The 27,584-nt window shown below is 34.0% G+C and overlaps 1 protein-coding gene across 1 annotated transcript in view; it reads right to left on the reverse strand.

The window, feature by feature from the left end:
• MAPRE2 (microtubule associated protein RP/EB family member 2) overlaps window positions 1–27,584 on the reverse strand; it is a 193,795-nt gene that overhangs the window by 130,081 nt on the left and 36,130 nt on the right. Inside the window, exon 2 of the mRNA XM_012541338.3 lies at window positions 12,427–12,486. The gene's annotated coding sequence lies outside the window, so the exon portion shown is untranslated. The remainder of the gene's footprint in view (window positions 1–12,426; window positions 12,487–27,584) is intronic.

Genomic DNA, 27,584 nt, shown 5'->3' on the forward strand with positions numbered 1-27,584 from the left:
ATGAATGCTAACAAAACACATCTGAGTTAATTGTGTACTGCACAAATGATCTCCTTGAGGAGCTAACCCTCTAAGAAGCTTTATTCCAAGAAGCTATTAAAGCCAAGTTATTACTGGAAAAAATAATATAAGATCCATGAATTCCCAAAGGCCGTTCTGTATAGTTTTGGCATCTGTCATTTTCTACCACAGTGACTCCATCATATACTATTTCAATATTAGATCTGTATTCTAGTTGGAAAATAAAATAAACACACAACTAAAAGAGAATATCTAATTTGTATAGAAGTCAGAGGTTCACAGTAAAGACTAGTAAAAATCCTGTTGCTTGTCTTGATTTGAGTTTTCCTGATAGTAGCTTGATAACACAGCTGGAGTTATTTTGAAATGTTCCTGCATAAGGCTAGCTAAATTTAGGACAGAACCAATAATATTATTGCAAATATTTTAAGCAGAAATATATTGGTATATGCCATATTAAAAATCTACATTATCTCCAACTCACACCCATCATCACATTGTCAAAGTTGACCAAAAAAAATGGTAAATGTTGGAGAAGGGGAAAGTCATATTAATGTACTTTGTTAGTCTAGCCATTCTTGTAAAGAAATCAAAACTAGATCTCAAAAGTTAGTAAACTGTTTTGCCTTGCTTTTATTCACAAACCTACTTATCCAGCCCTCACCTCCCTCCTGACTTTTAGTCTTGCATATACAACTGTCTATTGTACATCTCAAACTAATGTCTGAGATATATGTGTTTTTATCTTAAATTTGACATGTTCAAAATTCAATTATCTTTTATTGAATTTAAAATTATTATTATGAATGAATATCTTTAATGATCTCATTATCTTTTTTCCCAAACACTTCTCTCTTTGAATTTCCCTGTTATTGTTGAGAATACCACCATGCTCCCAGTCATCCAAGATTGCAACTGAGGTCCCACTCATCCTTAATCCCTTTCTCTCTCTCTCACTTATCCCTCCCAATAGCCAATCTGTTGCCAATACTTAACCATTTTGACATCTCATATATACTTCCTTCTCTCCTTCGATATAGGTACAGATCTCATCACCTTCCAATTGAAATACTTTATGTATGATCTTCCTGTCTCAAGCCACTTGCCAAACCAGTCTATCCATTCATTTAGCAAAATGACCTTCTTAAAGGTCAAATCTGATCCAGTCATCCTTCCCCTTCTGTTTAATATACTCCAATGGCTCCCAATCACCTCTAGGCTCTAATATAAAATCCTCTCATATTCAAACCTGGCATCTTCTACATTTCTAGTCTATTTACATATTCATTCCCACATGCCCCTGGGATCCAGTAACAATGACTCTTTGCTTTTTCTCTCACAAGATAATCTATTTCACATTTCCGTGCATTTTCACCAACTCTCCCATGTGCCTGAAATGATCTCCCTCCTTACCTCTCCCTTCTGGCTTCTGTCAAGTCCTGGCTAAAACCCCTACCTTCTACAAAAAAAATCCTTCTTAATTCCCCTTAATGACTAGTGCCTTCCCTCTCTTGATTGTCTCCAATTTATTCTATGTGTGTGTTCATACATAGTATATCTTAATTGCACTAATAGTTGTTATGTACTCAATTAAATATGAGCTCCTTCAGAGCAAAGATTGTTTTTTACATTTCTTTGTATTCACAGTGTTAAGCAGAGTACCTAGAATATTTTAGGTATTTAATAAATGTTTGTTGAAAAGGGTCATGTTGAAAAATGCTAGTCACATCCAGAGAAAGAACCGATGGAGTCTGAATGCAGATCAAACCATACATTTTTCACTTTATTTTTTATGGGATTTTTTTTTCTTTTTACAAGATGACTAATATAGAAATATGATTTATACAACTGCACATATATCAACCTATATCAAATTGCTTATCATCTTAAAGAGGGAAGAGGTGAGTGAGGGAAGGAGAAAATTTGGAATTCAAAATTTTTTTTTGGAAATGAAGGTTAAAATTTGTCTTTACATGTAATTGGAAAATAGAAATGCTGTTAAAAATAAATAAAAAATAAAATAGCTAATTAAAATCTTTGTTGACTGTCCAAACTGTGTATATTCTCTGACACAGTGATAACTACTACTCCTAAGACATCAATGTAAAAGGAAAAGGACCTATATGTACAGAAATATTTATACAAACAGTTTTTGTTGTGACAAAGAACCAGTGACTCAGCAGATATGCACCAACTTAGAAATGACTGAAAAATGTTATATAAAAATAATAGAATATTATTGCATTATAAGAAATTATGAAAGACAGTTTCAGAGAATCTAGGAAGATTTATATGACAGAATCAGAGTGAAGTGAAAAGAATTGGGGGTACAATTTATGTAACAGCTACATTGTAAAAGACAAAGGACTAAATAGATCAATGCAATCACAATTTCTGAGGACAGATGATGAAGCATGCTATCTATCCATCCCCAGTGAGAGTGATGGACTCAAAACACAAAATTAGAAATACTTTTGGATGTGCCCAGTATGGAAATTTGTTTTGTTTTGACTATGCTTATTTTTTAATAAGATGGGCTTTCTTCCCCCCTTTCTTCTTCCAGTTTTTATGGGAGGTAATGGAAAGGAAACAGCAATTAGAAATAGCAACTTTTTACCCCAAATAAGAAAAGATCAAAAGGAATCATAGACAAGTAAAACAACTTTGAAAATTATATCATAAATGTAATTTTAAAATAAATTTAAAATAAAATAAATTTTTAAAAAGTAAGGTTTATACAACCAATCGACAATTTTATATATAATTTTCTTCTTTTCTACAATGTATATGGAAACATTCATTTTATTGAGTATTTGTTAAATTCAGAATAAAGAAAAGATAAAATGGAAAGAAAAGTAGGGGGAAATGAAATCTCTTCTCTATAGAGAAAAACTTACAAGCTGAGCATTGGCCAATTTTAGAGAAGCCATTGATTCATCTCAAGAAATATTAAAATATTTATTATGTGGGATCTATACAAATTAGAATTAAATGGAATAATGTTTGTAAAAACACTTAGAACGGGGTCTAGCACATAGTAGGAACTTAATTAAATGCTTACTCTCTCCCTCCCCTTCCCTTTCCTCCTAGAAATCTGCAGGAAGCTGCATTTCCATTTAGCAAAACATTTGACCTTCTGCCATCTGGAATCCAGATGCCTGGAGCACAGAAACCAGAGGTCTTCTTCCCCTAATTAAGGAGTTAAAATTAGAGGCAACATCTCTTGGAAGCACATTGCCAAATACCAAATTTTGAGGAGAATTACCTACTGGTTTTCTTCTGTCAATGGAACAGGTTATAATAATCTACCTCTAGTAGTCATCCACTCTTAATCATCCAGTTTTATCTCCTAAATAAGTACAAGTGGAAAAGCCATACAACCTTCTGTTGAATGCTCACTCCTATTCTTATTGTCCCTAATCCTTCCCATTCCCATTATAACCCCAATTAACCCACTGCCTAGCTCACTCTATTATGCCTTTTGGAGTCCCTAATCCAAATAACCATAAACTCTATTACATCCTTGAACTTTTGGACCAACGTTCCTTCTACTTCTCCACTGTAGTAAAAACCTCACTCCTCAGGGAACAATGTTCCTTGTAATCCCCTTGACTAATGGTTACTTCTCCATTTCACTACTTCTCTTTATAACACCAACATTCACCCATGTCTCCCAGAGTTTTAGCCTTGGATCTAACTTTTATTGTTCCACTTCATCTCCCTCCCCCATCCCCCCAGCCAAACAAACTCAGGTCCTGTCCATTCCATCTCTTTATTACCTTTCGCACAGACTTCCTCTCTCTGATTTCTACTGTGAATTCCCCGCTGCTCCTGGGCTGGTAGGTATCATTGTGCATTGAGCACTGAGTCCAAATTGAGCTTCAGACACTAACTGTGTGACTCTGGGTTTAAACTTAAACTTGAACTCTGACTGATTGGGTTCCTCACCTGACAAATGGTGATAATAATAATAGCATTTACATCACAGGCTGTTTTGAGGATCAAATGAGAAATTATTCGTAAAGTACTTGTCTCATAATAAGTACTTAATAAATGCTTATTCTTCCTCATTGCCCTCAGTTTAGGTTCTTCTTACAAAGCAATCAAAAAACTTTTATTAATCACTTAGCGTTGTGTTAAAAGCTACAGATATTGTACAGATAAAGGTAAAAAACAATCCCTGCTCTCAAACAACTCACACTCAAATTCAGGAGACAGCGTGTAAAAAACTGTTGGCGTTCTGTCATGTCCCTTCATGACCCTGAGGACTGTACTGTTTATGGGATTAGCAAAGACACTGGAATGTTTGCCTTTTTTTTTTTTCTGCAATAGATCAAAGCAAACAGGGATTAGTGGTCCTCAAGGGTCACATAGCTAAGTTAAGTGTCTAAGGCTAGATTTGAACTCAGGTCATCCTAATTTTAGTTCGATCACTCTATCCTCCTTTAAGTATTATTTCAGATCAAATGATGAACTGTGCAAGTTCCACCCTATCATAGGAGGTAATAACCAATTTGCATAATAATTAGACATATGAAAGCTGTAGAAAAAGCATGAAGAAAATTCATCAATTGAAAACATTTGTCCCAGGAGCATAACCTTAAGACTATTAATATTGTAAATTGGCTCTAGTCCAGGGACATGAATCCAGCAAAAATATGGAGGTTGGGCACTACCAGTTCATCTGTTGTCCAAAGGATTTTAGGGTTTTGGTGATGAACTAAAAGTATAGGTCAAAATTAAAATGAAGCTCTTCCCCACTTTCTTAAGTTCATTCTAAAAGTAACAGAATCCCCAGAATGGCAATGACCCAGGACCAGGCTTGATCTCACAAAACCTAGAAGAGAACTGGTTTTAATAAGTAAAGGGGGACTTGCTGCAGAAGAAAAGGGTATTTATTTCACTGTACTTTCTTCATAGTTTCATGGATTTCCAATGAATTATAGGCCTCTGTACTGGAGGAAAAAGAAGAGGGAATAATACAACTACTCTGATTTAGAACTTGATTATAGTCAAGTCAATATGCATTTATTGAACACTTATCATTAATTATTAAAATGTAAAAGCATGGGAATCAGCCTGTTTAGGTGGATGAGGTCAGTAAGTGACATTCTCTCCACATACTTCTTCCCTGGCAAATTAGGGAGTGCAGATTTATAAACTCCAAGGTGATTTTGATGTGGGAATTAATGTCATTTCATCATGCTCTTGTGCATTTTATACCAAAGTTCATAAACACAGAAAGAGAATATTGATCCCATAATGGAAATTTTTTTTCTCTTCAATCCTGTCAGGTATTCTAGTTATTGGAGAGTTGGACAGCCAGGGATTAGTTTCATTTCATAACCTTTTTAAGAACTTAACCTAGTTCTGAAGCTCTATGCCATCAATGATCTAAGGGGAGAGGGACTATAAAAGAAGCAAAATAGCATCAAATAGTTCCCTAACACTACTAAAAGCACAGCAACACGTATATTGGTCATTTAGAACTGCCCTAGCATACAGTTTTTATAATACTTACCCCATCAATTAGTATCCCTTTGTGAATAAACTTATAATCCCCATATAAATATCAAACTTATTACATCGCAAACAGCTAACTCCCAGCCTTGTCATTTGAACTTTAAAGCAATGATGTTAGAAGAAAGAGCAAGATGTTGGTGCAACAAATACCTTTTTCAAAAAAGAAATAATGGAAGCAACTTATTGATGTGTTCTCCCAAAACATAGATTATGCAACAATTTTCATTTCCTAACCTTATTAATGTATAACACTATTAACCAGATTCAAGAATTCACCTTAATAACTTAAAAAATGAACACAAATGATTAAGATTTGCAGCCTTCTATAACATAACAAATTCAGACACAACAATATTATAAATCTGTATATATACAGCTCATTAATTTCCCAATCAGCATTCACAGAATCAGAGAAGGAACCTTGGAAGCCATCTAGTCTAACCAATATGTGGAAAAAATTCAAGTAAAAAACATCCAACAAGTGATTATCCAGCCTCTGCTTGAGAACACAGGGCATGGAAACCTTTTCTACCAATGCAGAGAACATTAGCAACTCTTTGGTAACTATAGTCTTAATTTCCTGTTGTTGCTGTTCAGTTGTTCACTCATGACCAATTCTTCATGACTTCATGGAGCATATCATCCATAGGATTTTTTTGGCAAAGATGCTGACATTTCCTTCTCCAGTGAATTAAGGTAAATACAGGTTAAGTGACTTGTCCAGGAACACACAACTAGTATCAGAGACCAAATTTGGATTCAGGTATCTCTGTCTTTAGTCCATCCACTGAGCTGCCTCCTTAGTTTTCTAGGGGCATAAAAGGTGACTTACCTATACTCAGTCCCACAATGTCCAAAAAAGACTGGATATGAGCTGGAAATAAGACCAGACCTTAGAGACTCCAAAGACATTTCTCTATTCTCATGTACAAAGTGTTTACACAATCACACACACACACACACAGTTATCCCTTCCACATCGACTTTTCCTCACTGTGGTTTCGATATATTGCAGGTTGGCATAAGAAATGAAATGAGAACTTTGGGGGAATTTTGTAGAAGCTGTAGACAATTCACAAAGGCCAGCAGATGGCACAGAAAAAATTTAGAAACTCAGAAACACATAAAATATATGTATAGTATTGCATAATATCAACCCAAATTTTACAAGGTAGTACACATATCCCATAAAAGGGAAAGAAAAAATTCAGACTTCTTCTGTGGTATAAAGGCAGGGCTAAAATTTTTATGTAGATTTTTCAGATCATGGGGGTGCTGTGGCTCTAATCCACAGCTGCTGTGGCTGTAGACAATATATGTAAACATATATGTATATACACGCATATATATATATATATGGATACATATTTATGTATGCACACACACATATATGTAGGAAAGACCAATAATACTACAGCCATCTTTAAATATTTTTAATTTTTTAGAAATTGTGAGAGGAAAGAAAGGTATATATTATATCATTTGACACAAAGCACAATGAAAGATAGAAAGGGAGAATTACTTACACATGAGGTTGAAGAACCAGGTCCTAATTTTAATTCTACTGGTAACTTTCTCTGTGACCTTGAGAATGACTCTTGGGCTTTAGTTCTCTCATCTGAAGTGGATAGAAGCTAAGAGCTGTTTCAGCCCTCAGAGTCTATGACTAAGTGACTTAGAACTATGGGATCATAAAATAAGAACTAGAAGTGACTTCAGATGCTGGTGCAAACCTCACTGAACCTACTTCCTAATTGACTCAGGACACATATCTAGATATTACTATGGTCAGAATCTAAGTCTCTTAATTCTGGGCCCTCTGCCCTTTATATAACTATCAAAATAATCATATACACTATAAGTACATTTGAAATACTAATGATAAATGGAGACTGATTTCAATTCTAGTTTTAGCAAGTATAATCCTAAAATAACCTTTTCAATACAAGAGAAGAAAATGTTTGTACCACCTGAGGGAAATCTAAAAACAGTAGGGTTTACAAAAAAACATGCTACCACCTTTCAAATAGTCCCAACATCCATTACTTCTTAGATGTAACCTAGAGCCCTTTTGAATTTCGTATTACTAGAAATTCAAATAAACATCTTTCTAGAGAGCTGACAGAAGTGGAAAACTGTGGTTTTCCCATTAACAAGTAATTTACCAATTGAGCTTCCTCATAAAAAGAATCTAAAAGAATAAGTTTTGAGTGTCTGTTGAATTTAAAGTAATAGATAATAAAATGAAATAAAATATGTAAAAGTATTTTGCAAACCTTAGAGTGCTATATAACTGTCAGCTATTATTAATCATCTGACTCCCACCTACTGTTCCAGTCTTATTTCTTATTATTCACCTTCATTTACTATATTTCATTCAAACTTTCCTGGTAGCTGTTCCTTGGACACAATACTCCATCTTCAGCCTCTTGGTTCCCCATCACCTGGGAAGCCCTTCCTTCTAATAATCTCCACCTCCTAAAATTCTACTTAGAAGACAGAACTTAATAATGGACATCAGATATGCAGCTCTTTAGAGTTTGAAAATTGCTTTACACTTATTATCTCATTTTACCCTTACAAAAATCCCCGTGAAGCTCATTATATCTGCTATTATTTGCATATTATTATATGATATTATCTCATTTAACAGAAGAAGAAATTGAGGTTAAAAGACATTAAGTGATTTTCCAGGGTAGGTTACACAGATAGTATATATGTTTGGAGAGATTTGAATACAGTGATTTTCCTTACTCCCAAATCCAGCAACTCTATCCACTATGTCATGCTGCCTCTTGAAATTTTATAATTTTCATTCCAAAACACCTGCCAAACACTAAGCAGCATATTCAGGAAATAGGAACTTCTCTTTTATGCATCTGAACTCCTAAAAATAATTAATTTCTCTAGATATGATCTCTCCCTTCTTAGATTTGAAAGATACCTTATCTGACTTCACTTAAGGATTTAAAACTACATTTTGTTTTATACTTATTCGTATGCACAATATTTCCCTTGGTGGATTGCAAACACCCTGATAGCAGATACTATGTCTTATTCATGTTTATTCTCCCTTTCCTGGGGTTTAATAAATATCTAAGAAATTTAATATACTTAGGGTTATGATAAAAATACAATTTATTAAGACACAGGAATTATTTGGGGGAAGAAAATAATATCTATACAATTATTATTTTGTTTGCTCTGACCTAAATATAAGCACATATCCATAATAGAAGAAAACAGATTTGGTCAGCAACCATAGAAAAGGAATCCTACAGCCCCCATGATGTTGGGAGATTCGAGGAAACTAATAGAGCTAATTCCTTCCTGTGAGGCTTTAGTAAAGTAACCTCCTGCACAATAGGAAATGAAGAGGAGGGAGAGAAATTAGGAAGGTCACTTCAGGTGAGATTTTTTCAATGCTTTTTATTCCACCTAAAAATGCTCCAGCTACAAGAAAATGTGGCAATAATTGAGACCCTATTTGAATAATTTTCCCATTTCACTTAAATAGAGAAGGTAATACCAGCACCAATGTTAGACATTCTTGATGTTTATTTACTGATTGCCCATCATGTCAACAGCTGCTAGATAATGCAATGGATAGAGAGCACTGAATCTGCAGTCAAGAAGACAAGTTAAAATGCAGCCTTAGACACGAATTAGACACCCTAGGCAAGTCACTTGATTTGTCTCAGTTTTCTCATCTGTAAAATGAGCAGGAGAAGGAAATGGCAAGTCATTCCACTATCTTTGCCAAGAAAATCCTAAATTGGCTCACGAAGAATCAGATACAATTGAACAACAATAAATACATGTTAATACCAGTCCTTTTGAGTCAAGAGCCAAAATTTTTTTGATTATACCATGTATTTTTAGAGGCAAGATGGAGATATGACCCTGAAACCAGGAAGAGTTGGATTTCTGATTCATCTCTGACACATATGACTCCAGGCAAGTCAAAGCCCTACTATCAATTGCAGAGGTCTAGACAGGATTAGGTAGAAGGAGTTTCTTTCACCAGCAGTTTCTAGAACCAATGAAATCACAAACCCAGTCTTTATCCCTATACACATAAACTTGGGTGAATTTTCTCAAATTCCTTTCCACTTCTTCTATAAGTGTCTTGCACCTGTACAGGTTCCCAGGAACCTATTCCAGTGTTCTTTGCCTCTCCCGGAATCTGGCTCACCTCTTAGTTTTAGCAAGTATAATTCTAAAATAAACTTTTCAATCCAAGAGAAGAAAATATTTGTACTACCTGAGAGGAATCTAAAAACAAGAGGGTTTATAAACCTCCTTTCAAGTAGTCCCAATACCCATTACTACTTAGATGTAACCTTTTGAATTGCTAGAAATTCAAATAAACAGCTTTCTAGGGAGCTGACAGAAGTGGAAAACTGTGGTTTTCCCATTAATAAGTAATTTACCTATTGAGCTTCCTCATAAAAGAATCTAAAAGAATAAGTCTTAAGTGTCTGTTGAATTTAATGTAATAGATAATAAAAATGAAATAAAGTACGTAAAAATATTTTGCAAACTGCTCAGAGTACTATGTAACAAACTGATAGGACCTAAAAGAAAAAGGGTTTTGTATAGTTAAATTACAAAGAAAGACTATTCTTTCAGAAATAAATTACAAAAACTGGACCAAATATTTGTAGAACTCATCCGATTTAGTCAACAAGTACTCGTTAAATATTTCCTATGTGCTAATCCCTGAGATAGTAAAAAGCATGGTTTTTGTCCTCAAAGAGCTCATGGCCAGTGGATTTAGTAACAAGACAATTATACAAAATATTGCCCCACTTTATTAGGACACATTTTTTCAGAACCTCTCTTCTCTCCCCCTTTGAATAGGAATCTCTAATAGAAACAATCATATTATGTTTTCAGGGCATTTATGACAACTGTAAGAGAAACACCCACATAATCAGTCACCACTGCCTTCAATAGCAGATTCAGCAACAACATTTAGATAGTAGTAACTCAGGCAACTTTTTTTTTCTTCTCTTTTACTTTTTTCTAAATTAAAAAAAAAAATTGTTAATGAAAATTTGTAATGCAGCAAGGAGAGGAGGGGAGATGAAGCAAAACAACTGTAATAATTTGGAGGAATATTCGAAAACACAGGCAAGATTCTGAGTAGGATAATTGAATCATCAGCTTATAGCTACACACTACAAATGGGTTTTTAAATATTGCCATCTGGTGGAACTTGGGCTCATCGTTTTCTTTTTTCTTTCTTTCTTTTTCTTTTTTTTCCTTTCTATAAATGAACCTTACAGGCATCAGTAGAAAAAGGAATATCTAATATGCCAGTAAGAAAGAAATGAAGGTCAAGAACATTACTATATTTATAAGATGGATCCAAAATATTAAAAAGCAGAATCTTTTATTTTTTAAACCCTCAATCTTTTACACAAAATAAGAAATTTACAACTCTTGTGTCTTTATTTAACATTCCCAAATTTTATTCAGTTATTCAACAAGCATTTATTAAAGACTTCCTATTTATCAAACACTGTTCTAAGGACTTAGGGAATACAAGGACAAATTTAAATCAGTTCCTGCTCTCAAAGAGCTAACAGACTAATACCAAATTGTAAATGGCTTGGAAAGAACTGATGGCCATTGATGCTGCTAGCTACATAAAGTAAGGATGAACAGATGAAGAAAATCCTTAGTTGAAAAATAACTTTCTGACATATTTTCTTCACCACTGACTTTTCCTTTAAAAACTGAATTTTTAAGTTAGTTATTATCCTCATGTTAAGAAAAATTGATAAAAAGGGTAAAAATGATATGGTCAGAGATATGCGAGAGTCAGCTGGGACTCAGTCTTGAGAACCAATTGTTAAATTTTCAGTATGAGCATTTACATCTTGGAAATCTGCAAACACTAAAAATCAGTGTTTGATTTATTATTTTAAGGATTGTCTAATAATGATAGCTAACATTTGTATAGTGCTTCAATGTGCCAGGCACTGTGCAAACTACTTTCCAATTATCTCATTTGATTTTCACATTTGATCCTATAAGATATATAATAAAAGTATTATCCTTACTTTTTGAAGATTTATTATCTTCAAAATGACATTGATGATGATGATTCATATAGCACTTGCTATGTTCCAGGAACTTTACATGTAGTAAGCACTTTACAATTATTATTTCACTTGAGCTTATGAGATACGTGGCATAAGTACTGCTTATACAATGCAGAAATTAAATAATTAAAATAAATTAAAGTTTTTTTTTTAATATTAGCTAACATTTATATTCCATTTGTTATGTGTCAAGTATTGTACTAAACTCTTTATAATTATTCTCTTATTTGATCCTCAATATCTGTCACTGGTAGGTGCTATTATTATCCTTATTTTTTAGAGAAAGAAACTGGGGCAGAGAAAAGTTAATTTGACTTGTCCCAAAGTCATAACCCAGAGGTTGAGTTGCCCAGAATCAAACAGCTAGTCAGTGTTTGATGTTGAATTTGAACTCAGGTGTTCCTGACTCCAGGTCCAGTGTTCTATCCATTGTGTCACTTCACTCACTTCATTAAGAAAGAGATGGAATCCAGACAAAGAATGATGGAGATTGAATGTAAAGCAATATATGCTATGTTCACTTCTTTTTTCTGTTTTTTTCCTCTCCTATGGTTCTTCCCTCTCCTTCAGATTCTTTTCTCTAAATACGATTCATAAAGCAATGTGTATTAAAAATTAAATTTAATTTAAAAAGAAAGAGATAGAGAAAATATTAATAACCCAGATTAAACTTAAAAGTGTGTCATATGTACATTGTTTTTCTATGAGCTGATTATTAAAATATACCAACCCACCCCTGGATACGATATAGTGTCTATGTGTACCTTACCTTAAGCATCCAGGCTTGTTCCTGGTTGTTGAAATGAAGTACTCCCTGAGGAATATGGCACTAGAATAAAAAACAGAGATAGAGGAAGAAAGAACAAGAGAATACACAGTTTAGTACAAGGAGAACATGAGGGAAAACAAAGTCACACAATGGTTACTGGTGATGAAAAAGGAAACAGGAGAACTACATCACAATACCCTGATTCAGTTGCTAATACAATAGCCCAGTGTTTAATTAATACTCTTTACTAGATGGTACTTTTGGCTTTTAGGAGTTAATATATTCTTAGGCATTTGTCAAATGTAACCTAGTCTTTTTTTTGCTCCTAATGGACCTAATTTGTATTTTTATCTCCTATCTTAATGAAACCTTGGTTAGGCAACTAGCAGTGTTTCTTCAGAAATTATAAAAAAGGAAGTACTTCCAATATTGTCCCAAAAAAATGCCTAATCTAAGACTGGAATGTCGACTACTGAAACTCTCATTCTGTTTTTCAGTGACAATAAGAATATTGATCCTAATAGTTTGGTTGAATTTCAACTTCACAATATCAATCAGAACAATATTTTTCCAGGCCAAACTATACCACAGAATAATAAACTACATAAATTTTCAATTAATTAATCAAACAACACACATTTATTAAGAATCTATGAAGTGCTCATCATTGTACTAGTGTCATGGACACAAAAATAAAGGTGAAGCAATCTATGTCCCTAATAGCTTATAATCAGAGGTCCTCAAACTACGGCCTGTACCAGATGTGGCAGCTGAGGACGTTTATCCCCCTCACCCAGGGCCTTTATTTAAAGGCCCACAAAACAAAGTTTTTGTTTTTATTATAGTCCAGCTCTCCAACCGTCCGAGGGACGGTGAACTGGCCCCCTATTTAAAAAGTTTGAGGACCCCTGATAGATGATAGATAGATACACATGTGATACACAAAAATATGTGTGTGTATATATATATACATATATATATTTATTTATTTATACATATAACATATGTATATACACCCACATACCCACAAAATAAATTACTAAGTAAAAATAAGCTAAGTTTTGGGGGCACCTGAACCTGAGTGATCAGAAAAAGCTTGACACAGAGATGAATGAGCTTGCCCTTAAAGGAAACCAGGGCTTCTAAGTAGAAAAAGTGACAAGGGAAGAAGGGGGCATTGAAGCATAAGATACAGCCAGAACAAACTCTGTGGATAAGCAAAAGGCTGGCATGGTCAGGTGGCAGTGTGGTGAAAGGAAGCCAGATTGTGAAGACCTTAAAATGCCAGCAGAAGTTTATATTTGTTCTCTGAGATAATTGACATAAAGGACAAAGTGCTGGACAAAGAATCAGGAAAATCCAAATTTGTCTCCTCCCTCCCTCAATATTTAGCTGCAGGATCCTAGCGGAGGGCAAGCCACTTAACCCTCATCTCAGCCTCAGCTGCCTCATATGCCAAATAGGAGTAATAACAATACCATTTCACAGGGCATTGTTCTGTAGGTCAAAGGAGTTAATTTGTCAAGCTTTCTGCAAAGCTTGAAGCACTATGTAAATTCATTTGTTATTGTTAATAATAATAAGCCACTGAAGTTGATTTTAGTAGGAGAATGACCTGGTCAGACCTGTGCTTTAGGAAAATCACATTGGCAGCTGAGTATAGTTTGGAATGGAAAGAGATTGAGGCAGAGAAATCAGTAGATCATTCTTCCCCTCAATGTTTCTGTACTTTTCAGGTCATCTCCGCATCCTCAAAGAAAGTAAATCTTGGAAGGAATAGGATGCAGACAAATGGATCACAAGACATGGGACACGGAGCTAAAAGGGCCCCTAGTGGTCATCTACTTCAATTCCCTCATTTTGACAGATAAGGGAAATGAAGTTCACAGAGGGTTAAATGGTTCGCCTATAAAGATGATAAATAGCAGAGACAGGGTAAGTCCTGATACTTTTTCCACTTTTCCATAAAGTTTCATGGAAAATGAGTCATTTTAAGTTTGTAGATTTTACTACTTAAAATTAATCTCTTAAAAATTTTCTTGATCAAAGTTAGTCATCAATTCTGCCTTTCACACATCTGATATTTATATGTAATTGAGAAACATTTGACAAAGTAAATAAAAATACAATAAAATACAGATAATATTACATTTTAAAACTAAGTCAATAAATGGTCTGCAGGGACCCTTATGTACAGATCAATGACTCCTGTTTCTACTTGAGTTTGACCTCACTGATATAGATGACATGTGGTCTCCATTCAAGTAATCCTCTCTACTTTTTCCCTACCAGAAAATGAGACTCTATCTCTGGAATCTCCCTGGGCCTTGAATGGCCAATTTTGGGGCTCCTGTTCATAAGCACCTTTCAATTTCCCTTTACATGTGTTTTCCCCTCCTTGGAGTCAGAGACCATTTTACCTATTTGTATCTTCAAATGTTTAGCACAATGTGTGAAACAAAACATTTATTAAATGTTCTATATATCTATCTATTAATATGGATGCTTCATGATGAACCAGCAAAGGAGACTGAGAAGCAGTCACATAGGTAAGAGGCGAAACGAGAAAATTATGTCACAAAATCCAAAGGTAAATCCAGGAAATTGGTATAGTCAATAATTTTAATGCTGATGAAACTTTAAGAAGGATACAAATTAAGGCCTATTGTATTTGGTAATTATAAGAAAACTTGACTTTGCAAAAACTTATTTCAGTTTTGGTAAGGTTGGAAGCCAGATTCCAAAGGGTTAAAAGAAAAAAAAACATAAAAGAAGTGGAGGCCTTGAGTGTAGAAAGTTTTTTTCTTTTTTCTTTTTCTTTTTTTTTATTTAATAGCCTTTTATTTACAGGATATATGCATGGGTAACTTTACAGCATTAACAATTGCCAAACCTCTTGTTCCAATTTTTTACCTCTTACCCCCCCCCACCCCCTCCCCTAGATGGCAGGATGACCAGTAGATATATAAATTAGATACACAATAAGTATACATGACCAAAACATTATTTTGCTGTACAAAAAGAATCAGACTCTGAAATATTGTACAATTAGCTTGTGAAGGAAATCAAAAATGCAGGTGGGCATAAATATGGGGATTGGGAATTCAATGTAATGGTTTTTAGTCATCTCCCAGAGTTCTTTCTCTGGGCATAGCTGGTTCAGTTCATTACTGCTCCATTGGAAATGATTTGGTCGATCTCCTTGCTGAGGATGGCCAGGTCCATCAGAACTGGTCATCATATAGTATTGTTGTTGAAGTATATAATGATCTCCTGCTCCTGCTCATTTCACTCAGCATCAGTTCGTGTAAGTCTCTCCAGGCCTTTGTGAAATCATCCTGTTGGTCATTTCTTACAGAACAGTAATATTCCATAATATTCATATACCACAATTTATTCAGCCATTCTCCAACTGATGGACATCCATTCAGTTTCCAGTTTTTAGCCACTACAAAAAGGGCTGCCACAAACATTTTGTCACATACTGGTCCCTTTCCCTTCTTTAGTATCTCTTTGGGATATAAGCCCAGTAGTAACACTGCTGGATCAAAGGGTATGCACAGTCTGATAACTTTTTGAGCATAGTTCCAAACTACTCTCCAAAATGGTTGGATTCATTCACAACTCCACCGACAATGCATCAATGTCCCAGTTTTCCCACATCCCCTCCAACAATCATCATTATTTTTTCCTGTCATCTTAGCCAATCTGACAGGTGTGTAGTGGTATCTTAGAGTTGTCTTAATTTGGCATTTGTAGAAAGTTTTTTTTCAAGGAATTTGGCTGACAAAGGAAAAAGAGATAATTTAACTATAGACTTGGTCCTAAAGCTTTGTTTATCCCTTGCTGCTGATTGTGTGACTAAAAATGTCTCTGGAAGAGGGGTAGCTGACCAAAACAAAAGACTCAATGCTTATATATCCACATCAGTCTTTGTTTCCCTTTTAAAAATTCTCTTTCCATAGTATCATAGAAACTAGACACAGGCCAACATTTCACATGCTTATAGCAAGATAAGATTGAAATGGACTCATGATTTAAACATAAAGGGTGATATTATAAGCAAATTAGAAGAGCAAGAAATAATTTGCACTTCAGATCTTTGGAGAAGGGAGGAATTTGTGGCCAAACAAGAAATAGAGTATCATGAAATGCAAAATGCATAATTTTAATTACATAAAAAGGTTTTGCACAAATAATACTAATGCAGATTATAAGGGAAGTAGAAATCCGGAAGTATTTTTATAGCCAGTGTCTCTGATAAAGGCTTTATTTCTAAAATATATCAAGAACTGAGTCAAAATTATAAGAATACAAGTCATTCTCCAACTGATACATAGTCAAAGGGTATGAAGACAATTTTCAGATGAAGAAATTAAAGTAATCTATCATCATATGAAAAAATGCTCTAAATCACTATTGAATAAAGAAATGCAAATTAAAACAACTCTGAGGTACTCTCTCACACCTATCAGATTGGCTAAGATGACAGGAAAAGTTATTGATAAATGTTGGACAGGATGTGGGAAAACTGAAACACTAATGCATTGTTGGTGGAGTTGTAAACTGATCCAGCCATTCTGGAGAGCAATTTGGAACTATGCCCAAAGGTCTATGAAACTGTGCTTACTCTTTGATCCAGCAGCATCACTACTGAATCTATATCCCGACGAGATAATAAAAAAAAAAAAAGGAAAGAACTCACATATATAGCAGTCCTTTTTGAGATGGTAAGGAACTGGAAATTGAATAAATGCCTGTCAATTGGGGAATAGCTGAAATGGTTATGGTATATGAATGTAATGGAATATTATTGTTCTATAAGAAATGATCAACAGGCCAATTTCAGAAAAACCTGGAAAGACTTACATGAATAGAAGCTGAAGACTAGAACTAGAACACTATACATTTTAACAATAAGATTATGTGATAATCAACTATAATAGACTTAGCTCTTCTCACAATGTGTTGACTAAGACACTTTCATTGGATTTGAGATGAAAAAAAAAACTATTCGTATCCAGAGAGAGAATAATGGAGAATGAATGTAGATCTAAGCATATTATTTTCACCTTTTTGGTTTGTTTGTTTGTTTTTCTTTGTTGTAGTTTTTCCTTTTGTTCTCATTTTTCTTTCACAACATGACTAATGTGGAAATATTAAAAATACTTATACATATATAATCTATATCGGATTGGTTGCTGTCTTGAGGGGAGGGAAGTATGGAAGGGAAGGAGAAAAATTTGTAACTCAAAATTTTTCAAAAATGAATGTTGAAAAACTATCTTATGTATAATTGGAAAAATAAAATACTACTGAAAAAATTTTTTAAAGTATCTTTCCTTTCAAAGGGGAAATTACTTGTCCTCAAATTTCTCTAGAGACAAACCTGAAAAGATGATAAAGTCCTAATGAAAAGTGAAAAAAAAATTATTTTTTTCTATGCATTGTGCAGGTAGGTATCAAAGACAATGGTAAAGGAAAAAAGAGATCTTCATTTATGTCATGTTTCTTTGAAAGAACTTAAAGCACATTTAAAAATTTTTTAAATTTAAACTTTTTGTTCTCTTTATTATACATGTACATTAATTTTTTAAATAGATATTTCTTTATGAATCATGTTGGGAGAGGAAAACCCAGAACAAAATGGGAAAATCATGAGAGGAAAAAAAAAAGAAGAAAAAGGAAAAAAAAAGTGAATATGGCACATGCTGATTTACATTCATTCTTCATAGTTCTCTCTCTGGATGCAGATGGAATTTTGGGATTGCGTTGGATCACTGAACTGCTGAAAACCAAATCTTTCATAGTTGATCCTCCCACAATCTTGCAGTTACAGTGTCCACTATATTGTTGGTTCTACTTGTTTTATTTAGCATTAATTCGAGTAAATCTTTCCAGACTTTTCTAAAATCACCTTCTTCATCATCTTTTAAAGAACAATAATATTCCATTACTTTCATATATCATAACTTATTCAGCCATTTTTCAATTGATGGGTATATATTTTTCCAAGTTTTTCTGAACCTTTTGGGGTTCCTCTTTAATACTTTGGTAAATATTATAAGATCTCTTTCTCAGAATAATGTTTTTAAATGCATAAAAGAAAACCTATAGGAATACAAAGGAAATCAATTATATTGAAATAGTTACATACTAAATATATTTAAAATATCTGATTAACATCCCCTGATTTAGACTAATCTGAAAACGCAATTAAATTGAAGAAATGGTTTTTTAAGCTCTTATTTTTGGGCCAGATGTAGTACTAGAGTTAAAAAAATAAAATCATTCCATCCCTGCCCTCAAACAGCTTATACTCTGTAGGTAGGGAGAAAATATGCAGGGAGAATATCTATACATAAAAAATTAAATACAAATTATATAAAAAGTAATTCCCAGGATTTGGAGAGGAGTATAAGTCAGGAGATTTTTATGCCCTTCACAGTACCAAAGGTAATATAGAAGGTAAATAGAAGGGTAAATAAGATTAGTCTCTGTTCCTGGCTCATAGTAAAAGCAGTAGAGTCTTGGTGAGACCTATCTGAGTTATGTAAGCCTCCAATATTAATATTCAAGTTGGTAGGCTGCCCCAGGGTTCACTCTGATTTTGGGTCTATTTACTGTCAGGTGAAGACAATCTACTTATCTTCATAGTGATCCTTCTGCAGAGCTAACCTAGCCAAACTGGTCAGTTTTGTTTTCTTCACTTTTAAAGTAATAATCTTTATCCTATTTATAATTTGTCACATTATGTTCTATGATTTTAAAATTTTCTTAAAGTTTTTTCACTCCATTTTGATTTTATATAATCATTTCCAGTTAAACCCAAGCCTTCCCTCTCCCCTCATTGAACACATAAAAAGAAGAAAAAAAAACATTTGTAAGGTTCTGCTCTTTTTATATGTAAGCATTTCTGGGTGCTAAAAGAAGCAAATAGCAATCATATAAGGAACACCAATGAAATCAGGATAAGGAGGATAAATAGCCTCTAAAGAAAAAAAATGTTGGAGAGTCATACTTTCTGAGGACCAGAGAAAACAGCGTCTCATATTTATGTACTAAAAGGACCTTTTTGAAGGAAAAGTAGTGAGTTAAAGATGGTTGCAGTGCATTATAGTTCATTAATTCAATTAAATATCAGTTTTCAGAGTTTTAAAGTTTGTATGAAATAAACTATCATATATAATCACAATAATAGAGTATTACCTTAACACTTTAAGGTTTACGAAGTGCCATACATACAAATACACACTACACACACACACACACACACACACACGTGTGTATATGTATGCAATCTTACTTGATCCTCACAATAACAAATGCAAAACCTGAGAAGAGTAGTTAAGTGATTTGGGTCACAAAATTATTAAATGTCTGAATTTCAATTCAGGATTTCCTGATCTGTTCTAGTGCTCAAATCAAAAAAAAATTTTTTTTTGAGGACTATATAAAGATTATAAGGACAGTTGGGGTCATACCTGACAGAAAGATGGAATTTCTGAATTTCATTTCATACAATGAATCACACGAATGAGTGAGTCTGATATGTGACATCAGAAGTCAGGAAATGATAGGAAAGAAAAAGACAATTAGGTAAATATAAACTAGGTAAAGGAAAGGAATCTGAGTGCAGAAGGCATCCAAGACAGGAGCTACAAGAAGTAATGAGAGTAGTAGTTTCCAGTAGACTATAAAAATTTACCAAAGGTAAATTTTACTGGGAGCAATGCTAAATGGGAGATATACATGCTTTGCTAAGAACTGACTAGTTACAGGAGTTAGAATGGCCTTCTAAGAATTATCCATAGTCTGAAAGATCAAAAATTCTCAGGGCTTTTCTTGTATCACTTTTTAACAGTTTGAGAGGAAAAAAATAAGAGTGGGTAAAGATAAGATTTATATCTGAAGGAGTGTGGCTTTTCTAAGATCTGAATGGAAACACAACTTGTTACCTGAAGAGCAGCTAGAAAAAGGTTGCATTACTCTATGAGGAGAACCTCCTAAAAGACCCAGAACATCCCTGAGGAATTTGGCAGCTTATGGGAACTGTCATAAAGAGCATGACACCTTCTTAGTCCTCTGCCAACCATGGCTTTGTGTTAAAATAGCTTGTGACTGCTCAAGCATGTTGAAAGTAGTAGAGAAGTGGCTTTGTTCCACAAGAGAATGCTCTAAAGAGGAAAAAAAAAAAGGATTTTAAGAGGCAAAAAAAAAAGGAAATAGATAACAAGGAAGCAGTTTTGTCCAGCAGATGGTGTGTGATACATATTATTCTCTAAAGAGACCTAATTACACCAAGCATACCATTCAGAGTTGCCCTGGGCACAATCCTACTAGGTTTCTCTGTATACCCTCTATTCCTATGATATACAGAGGTAGAAGATTGTGATCTAGGTTTTAGACTGTTAAGACTATATTTATGCACACTCTTACAGTCTATTAAATAATATGATTATTCTTATTCTAACATTATTTAGTGTTTCATATTTAAGAGCCTGTAGTGTCATAGACTATTTCTGTAATCAATATTGTCTCTGATGGATTTCTAAAAAGGGGAAGCACATCAATGGGAACTCAGGAACTACATTAGTGAGTAGTAGTAGCTGTTGGTATGAAGGTAGGTTGGAGAAAGTGACTTATTCCCTAAAGAGAAATGAGATGTAGGTGCCATGTCAGATGCTATATCTGTGGGGGTTACACTGCTCATGTAGGTGGGATGGTATCACATCCAGACTGTACTGTATTCTATATCTACAGTCCCAATCTCTCTACTGAAAATAAAAAAAAAATGTTTTTTTCTTAGGTCTTAAGGATGAATATAATTTATTTCAATTCATTAAGTTCAAATGCTTTTTTAATATTGTTATATTATTGTAGTCATTGTACATATTGTCTGAATTGTGCTTACTTATACTCTGCACCATTTCATTCAAGTCTTCACATGTCTCTATGAAATACTCATATTCATCCATCTTATTTTTCCAGACAATTCTCAATTAGTCATGTTTTATAGGGAGGTGAAAACAATCACAACCACCAGTCACATTTGCAGGAAGCTTTAATGTTTGCAAATCACTTTCTTCTCAAGAACCCTGTGACATAGGGAGTGCAAAGGAAAAATTTAATTGGCAAAGAGACTAAAGAAAAGTAAATGAACTTGCATCTCATAGCTAAAAATTAACAGGTGGATTTAAAACTCAGGACTCTTGGTTACAAAACCAGAAATCTAGTCATTATCTCACAAATGAAAAAAAAAACTATTTTAAGATTAGCTAAATAAAAACAAACTTTTTCCCATTCATGTCAATCATCACCCAAATCCTTTTAAAAAATTGCCACCAATTTGAAAAAAAATTCAGTATTTTATATGGAAAGAGCACTGCAATTTAGAGTCAAAAGGCTAGAATTCAGATTGTAGCTCCTTTGCTCATTAGTCATGTAATAAGAAGGTACCATCTTAGTTAAGTCACCTATCCACTTTAAGCCTTAATTTTCCAAACTATTAATAGAGGAGTTTGAATTAAGTGATGTAAGGCCTATTGAGCTCTAAATCCATTAATTCTTACTTCTAGTTTCTAGCCAAGGCTCAAATATACAGAGAATTATTCAAAAGGTAGGAAAAAGGATAGTGGCAACATTGGTTAGTCTAAAAATTGGATAATCAGCCCTTAGAAAATTGAGAGTTGCCAACATACAATTTGTCTTTCCCTTCTCTCTGAAAATATCCCAGAACTCTACTTTTCCAGCTGCTGGAAAGAGGGTCTCATATGCCAGATTCTTGCTTCTATATGGAAATTAGGTGATGGAAGCTCTCTCCAGATCTCACTGTATGAAAAAAATCAAGATTTCCTAGGAAATGCTTGTTTCGTCGTGGAAGTTATTTTCCTCTCTCCATTTTCTGAATCTCGCTTGTCTCCACTGGGACTGCAATTCTTGTTGCCTTGAAAAATATATTAATTTGCTTGGGGGTTGGAAATCTCTAGGGTCAACTGATGCAATTCTTGTAGGAAAATGCAACATAAATCATACTGATCTTTGCATGCACAGGGCAAATGTCTGTTGCCCTGAGGACTTTGAAGTCTTTTCATAATTGAACCAGTATCAAAAAATATCAACACAACATGCCTTTTAAAGCAGGTATAATGATATTCCTTTCATTAGAGATCAGCTATAAAAAAAAATTTCTCTAAAGACAGTTCAATAATAACAGATAAAATTGAATAACATTACATCATAAAGTGTTTAAAAACCATTATTGTTAATTATGCTCTTTTAATGAAAATTTTTGTATTGGCATAGATGGAGCACATTCTTGTTACAGAAAATATCTTGCTTATTCTGCCATTAAAGCTCTTCCCACTCTCAATAAATGGTGATTATGAAATTATTGGGGAAGAGCAGTATGGGTTTAATGGATTAGAAGGAAAGAAATCAAGTTTCTAATAATTATTGAGCCGTGTGACCTTGGGTATTCACTTTATTTTTCTGAATTTATTTTCTTTATTGCCAGCTGAGAGGTAAATGACAGGATCAGATGATGATATCTATGGTTATTTTATTCTGAAAATCTATAAACCTATTTTTATGATTACTCATATGCCACTCAAAGCAGCATGTCAATTCTAGAACTCCTATAATCTAATACCATTTCATAAAAACAAAGTATCATAGTGGGTACCAATATTCATTATGAAATGTTATCTATCTTCAATTCCATCAGCATCCCAGATATGCAGACAGCTCAGATTTTAAAAAATCTAAAGTATACTTTAGAAAGAACCTTATACCTAAAACTGGGAGATCTGGATTTGATAATTGGTTCTGAAACATCCTAGAATCATAGATTTGTGGCTGAAGAGACCTTAAAGATTCTTTAATCCAATTTCCTCATTCTGAAGATAAAGGAAATTAAGTAACTCAATGGAGGTAAATTTGCCCAAGTTTAAATAGATAATAATAAATTGGAGGGTCAGCTTATGATCTCAAATTTTCTAACTCAAAATCCAATGATTTTTCCTGTAACACCATGCTGACACCCTGAGCAAGTCCTTAAACTCTCAGGACCTCAGTTTCTTTATCTATAAATGAACAAAATATTTATTCTATAAAGCTATAAATCTACACATTTATAACTGGAAGGGGTCTCAAAAGTCAACTAGTTCTACCTCATCATTTTAAAATCAGGAAACTGAAAGTAAGAAAAATGAAATGACTTGGCTAAGATCACATAGTAGAACACAGCAGACCCAGGATGCATATCCAGGTCTTCAGACTCCTAAGGGGGCATTTTCCCCAACTGTCTTATTACAGACTTGTAGTGAAGTAAATGCTTGATAAATCTTTAAAAAATATTTTTTAGTAATAGCTTTTAATTTTTTTTAATACATGCAAAGATAGTTTTCTTGCAAAACCTTGCTTTTCAAATTTTTCTCCCCTTCCTTTCTACTACCTCCCTCCCCTAGACAGCAAATAATCCAATACATGTCAAAGTGCAATTCTTCTAAACATATTTCCACATTTATCGTGCTTGCACAAGAAAAATCAGATCAAGAAGTGAAAAAATGAGAAAAAAAAGGAATACTTGATAAATCTTAAAATGCTCAAGAATCATTACCATGTCAAGGATGGTCAATTTAATATAACAAACATTTGTTTAGTATCCGTTCAACCTTCTGAACACTCACAACACAGGGATGGAAACATAGATTGCCATCTAAAAGAGATTATTTAACCATATAACACAATAATTAAGGAGAATGAAAAAGGAGAATGAAATCTGGGCAAAAGATTAGCGTGGACATTATTCTGTTTTGCCCACTTCACCAAACTGGTGTAATTGTTTCCTATACATGGCATTCCATCTGCAGCCTCTCTGTGTCTTGTCTCTTAGAATTGTCTTGCTGTTTCCAAAGCACCATTCCTTGGTTACCTACCACAAGGAGCCCTCCACTTAAGAGTTAGTCTTCCCTCTCTCAACTCTGAAAAAGACTTTCTTTTTATTATTTTTAATCTATTAATTTTTATGATTTAACATGTAATTTCATTGTGTATAAGATACTTCCCCTATTGCTATACATTAACTACTAATTATGAATGTTTCCTGGAGGCAATGAAAGCAGAAGTGAATTTTGTAGAGTCACACAAAGGCATTTCTTAATTTTCTCTACCCATTATACTATATTGCCTTTTACCTTATACATATTTATCTCTGCTGTTCTAGTCCCACATTACCAACAATTGGTTTCAAAATGGATTTCTTACGGGCATCACAAATTCACTTGTGTCTCCCAGACTCAGACCCTATTTTTTTTAGAGGGTACCATCATCCATCTCTATAATCACCAAAGTTTCTGATCTTTAAGTCAGCATTGTCAAGCTCAAATAGGATCAGATTCTTGCTGGCCTGGTCTCATACTAACTTAGAAAATCACAAATCAGCATTATCTAAGTTGTATTACATTTTTATTGATTTTGTTAACCATTTCCCAATTACATTTTTCTCTGGTTGGTACAGCAGACACTCTGAGGTTCTTTGCTGGGCCTCAGATACAAGGTTATTTGATATCTCCACCACAATGCATTCTCAACTCTTTTCTTCATTCCTTTGCTTAATCAATTGCTAAGTTTAATCAATTCTACATCTACAACATGTCTTGCATCTGTTCTCTTTTCTTCTTGTTAAAGATCTCATTAACTCTCTCCTGGATTATTGTGGCTATTATCAATTTTTATAATTTATATATAATATCCATTATTATGTTATAATAATATATTATTATCCCTCGTAACCCCCTTGAAATACATCCTTTATACATATGTCAAACCGTGCTAGTCTGAATCAGAGAACTTGAAGGGTTCTTTATAGGACTATTGTAAGAGATACAAGGTTAGTTTATTGTTGTTGTTATTGTTTTTTACAGTTAAACTTTTTCACAAGTGAATAAAACCAGGAGAATATTGTATATAGTAACAAGAAGATTATATGATGATCAATTCTGATAGATGTGGCTCTTTTCAACAGTGAGGTGATTCAGGACAGTTCTAATTGTTTTGTGATGGAGAAAGTCATCTATACCCAGAGGGAAGACTATAGGGACTGAATGTGGATCACAACGTAGTATTTTCACTTTTTGCTGTTGCTGTTGTTTGCTTGCATTTTGTTTTCTTTCTCATTTTTTTCCTTCTTGATCTTATTTTTCTTGTGCAGCACAATGATGGAAATATGTATAGAAGAACTGCATATGTTTAACATATATTGGATTACTTGCCATCTTGGGGACGGGATGGGAGGGAAGGAGAAAAAAAAATTGGACTAAAAGGTTTTAAAAGGGTGAATGTTGAAAACTATTCCTGTTTTGAAAATAAAAAGCGTTATAAAAATTTTTTTATAAGAATAAGTATACAAAAGAGAAAAAATAAACTTCTTCATAATTTGACTTCAATCTTTATTTAATGATTGATCTCACATTATTCCTGCTCATATACTCTAGCCACGATGCTTTACTTGCTGTTTTTGTAAATGATATTGTAGTCCATACCCATCCAGTTGCTGCCATGAAGACTTGGTAAGTTGAGTGAGTACATCTGAATACATATATTATCTAAAGTTCTCCAAATTTCTAAGGTTTTGGAGCAGAAGGGGAATTTTTTTCTCCTGAGAAGCTATGTGGCAGGACAGAGAAGAGAATTATAAGCCATAGTGGTCCCCTTTACCTCTTCTATCAAATTAGTAAAAAACTGGGGATCTAGATGCTACCATGGTGACAGAAAGTGGGACAAGTCACATGGAGCTGAGATTCTGTGATGTGGCAGAGTGAGAAGAAAGGGGAGAGGAAAACAGATTATGGCTAATGAGACTATCAAGATGAAATTTGCAACATTTATAATTCTCTACATAGCCCCATTGCCAGTCCACGTCACTTACCATTCCTCTCTGACAATTGGGATATGACCAAAGAGGCTTCCCCAAACCCATTGCATATTCTAGGAAATGCAGTATGGTCCTATAAATGCATATTTGCATTTTTAATATAATTTCAAATTACAATTGAGGAATACAACCATTTACAGAGATAATCTGTACAAGCCATAAATGTACTGTGGGGAATGAAACAAAGTAAGTTAATCAGATAAGGAAAGATTTTCCTCAGCTCAGCTTGGGGAAGGAGAAATAATTAAAAAACTTCTACAATCTTAGAAATCTCTAAGATATTTATACTTAGTAGACAGCTTGGAACCCAAGAAAAATTTAACAAGGAAGTGATCATGTAGTGAGAGATGGAAGTTGGTTCAATTGACTACCGCACATACAGAATCCAGTCCATGTGACACCTGATTAGGTGATTAGGAACCACTTGTCTATGTTATAGTTTTACTGTGCCCTTATCAGAATCCACCTGGAATATTACATTCAGTTCAAGACTTGAGAGGGACATTGATAAGGTAGAATGTCCAGATGAGGGCAATCAAGGTGAAAGACTTTATGACAGGAGAATCAACTGAAGAAATTGTCTATTTTTAGCCTAAAAAAACCTCAAGAAGACATAAAAGCTCCATTCAAGTGTTTGAAAAGTTATCTTTTGGACAGTGGATAGAATTTGCTCTAGTTGACCTCAGGAAAGCAGAACCAGTAGCAACAGGTGAGAGTTGCAAATAGACAAAGAATAATAATGACAAAACAGGCAAAATTTATATAGCACCTGCTATGTGTCAGGTACTATGCTGAATGCTTTACAAATACAGTCTCTCTCAACAATTCTCAGAGGTACATGCTATACTATAAATCATGAAAAACTGCCTAACATAGAGCTATCCCAGAGTAGAAAGGGTTGCCTAAAGATATGCCTTCTATCTTTCCAGGACCATCTACCTTCTTAGATGAACATCCTCAAGCAGCAACTGGGTGGCCACTTGTAGAATATGCTATAGTAGGGATTCCTTCATGTATTTATTAGACTTCATGCATAGCTACATAAGTCCCTTCCAATTTACTATTTCTGTGATCTATCACCTCCATACTTCTTCTCTTCCTTGATTGCTCTTCCTTCTCTTGTTCAATCATTTTAATCATGCCCAACACTTTATGACCTTACGTGGAGTTTTCTTGGCAAAGATTTTAGAGTGGTTTATCATTTCCTTTTCCAGCTCATTTT

Source organism: Sarcophilus harrisii, chromosome 1, assembly GCF_902635505.1.
Source record: "Sarcophilus harrisii chromosome 1, mSarHar1.11, whole genome shotgun sequence".
NCBI classification, from domain to species: domain Eukaryota; kingdom Metazoa; phylum Chordata; class Mammalia; order Dasyuromorphia; family Dasyuridae; genus Sarcophilus; species Sarcophilus harrisii.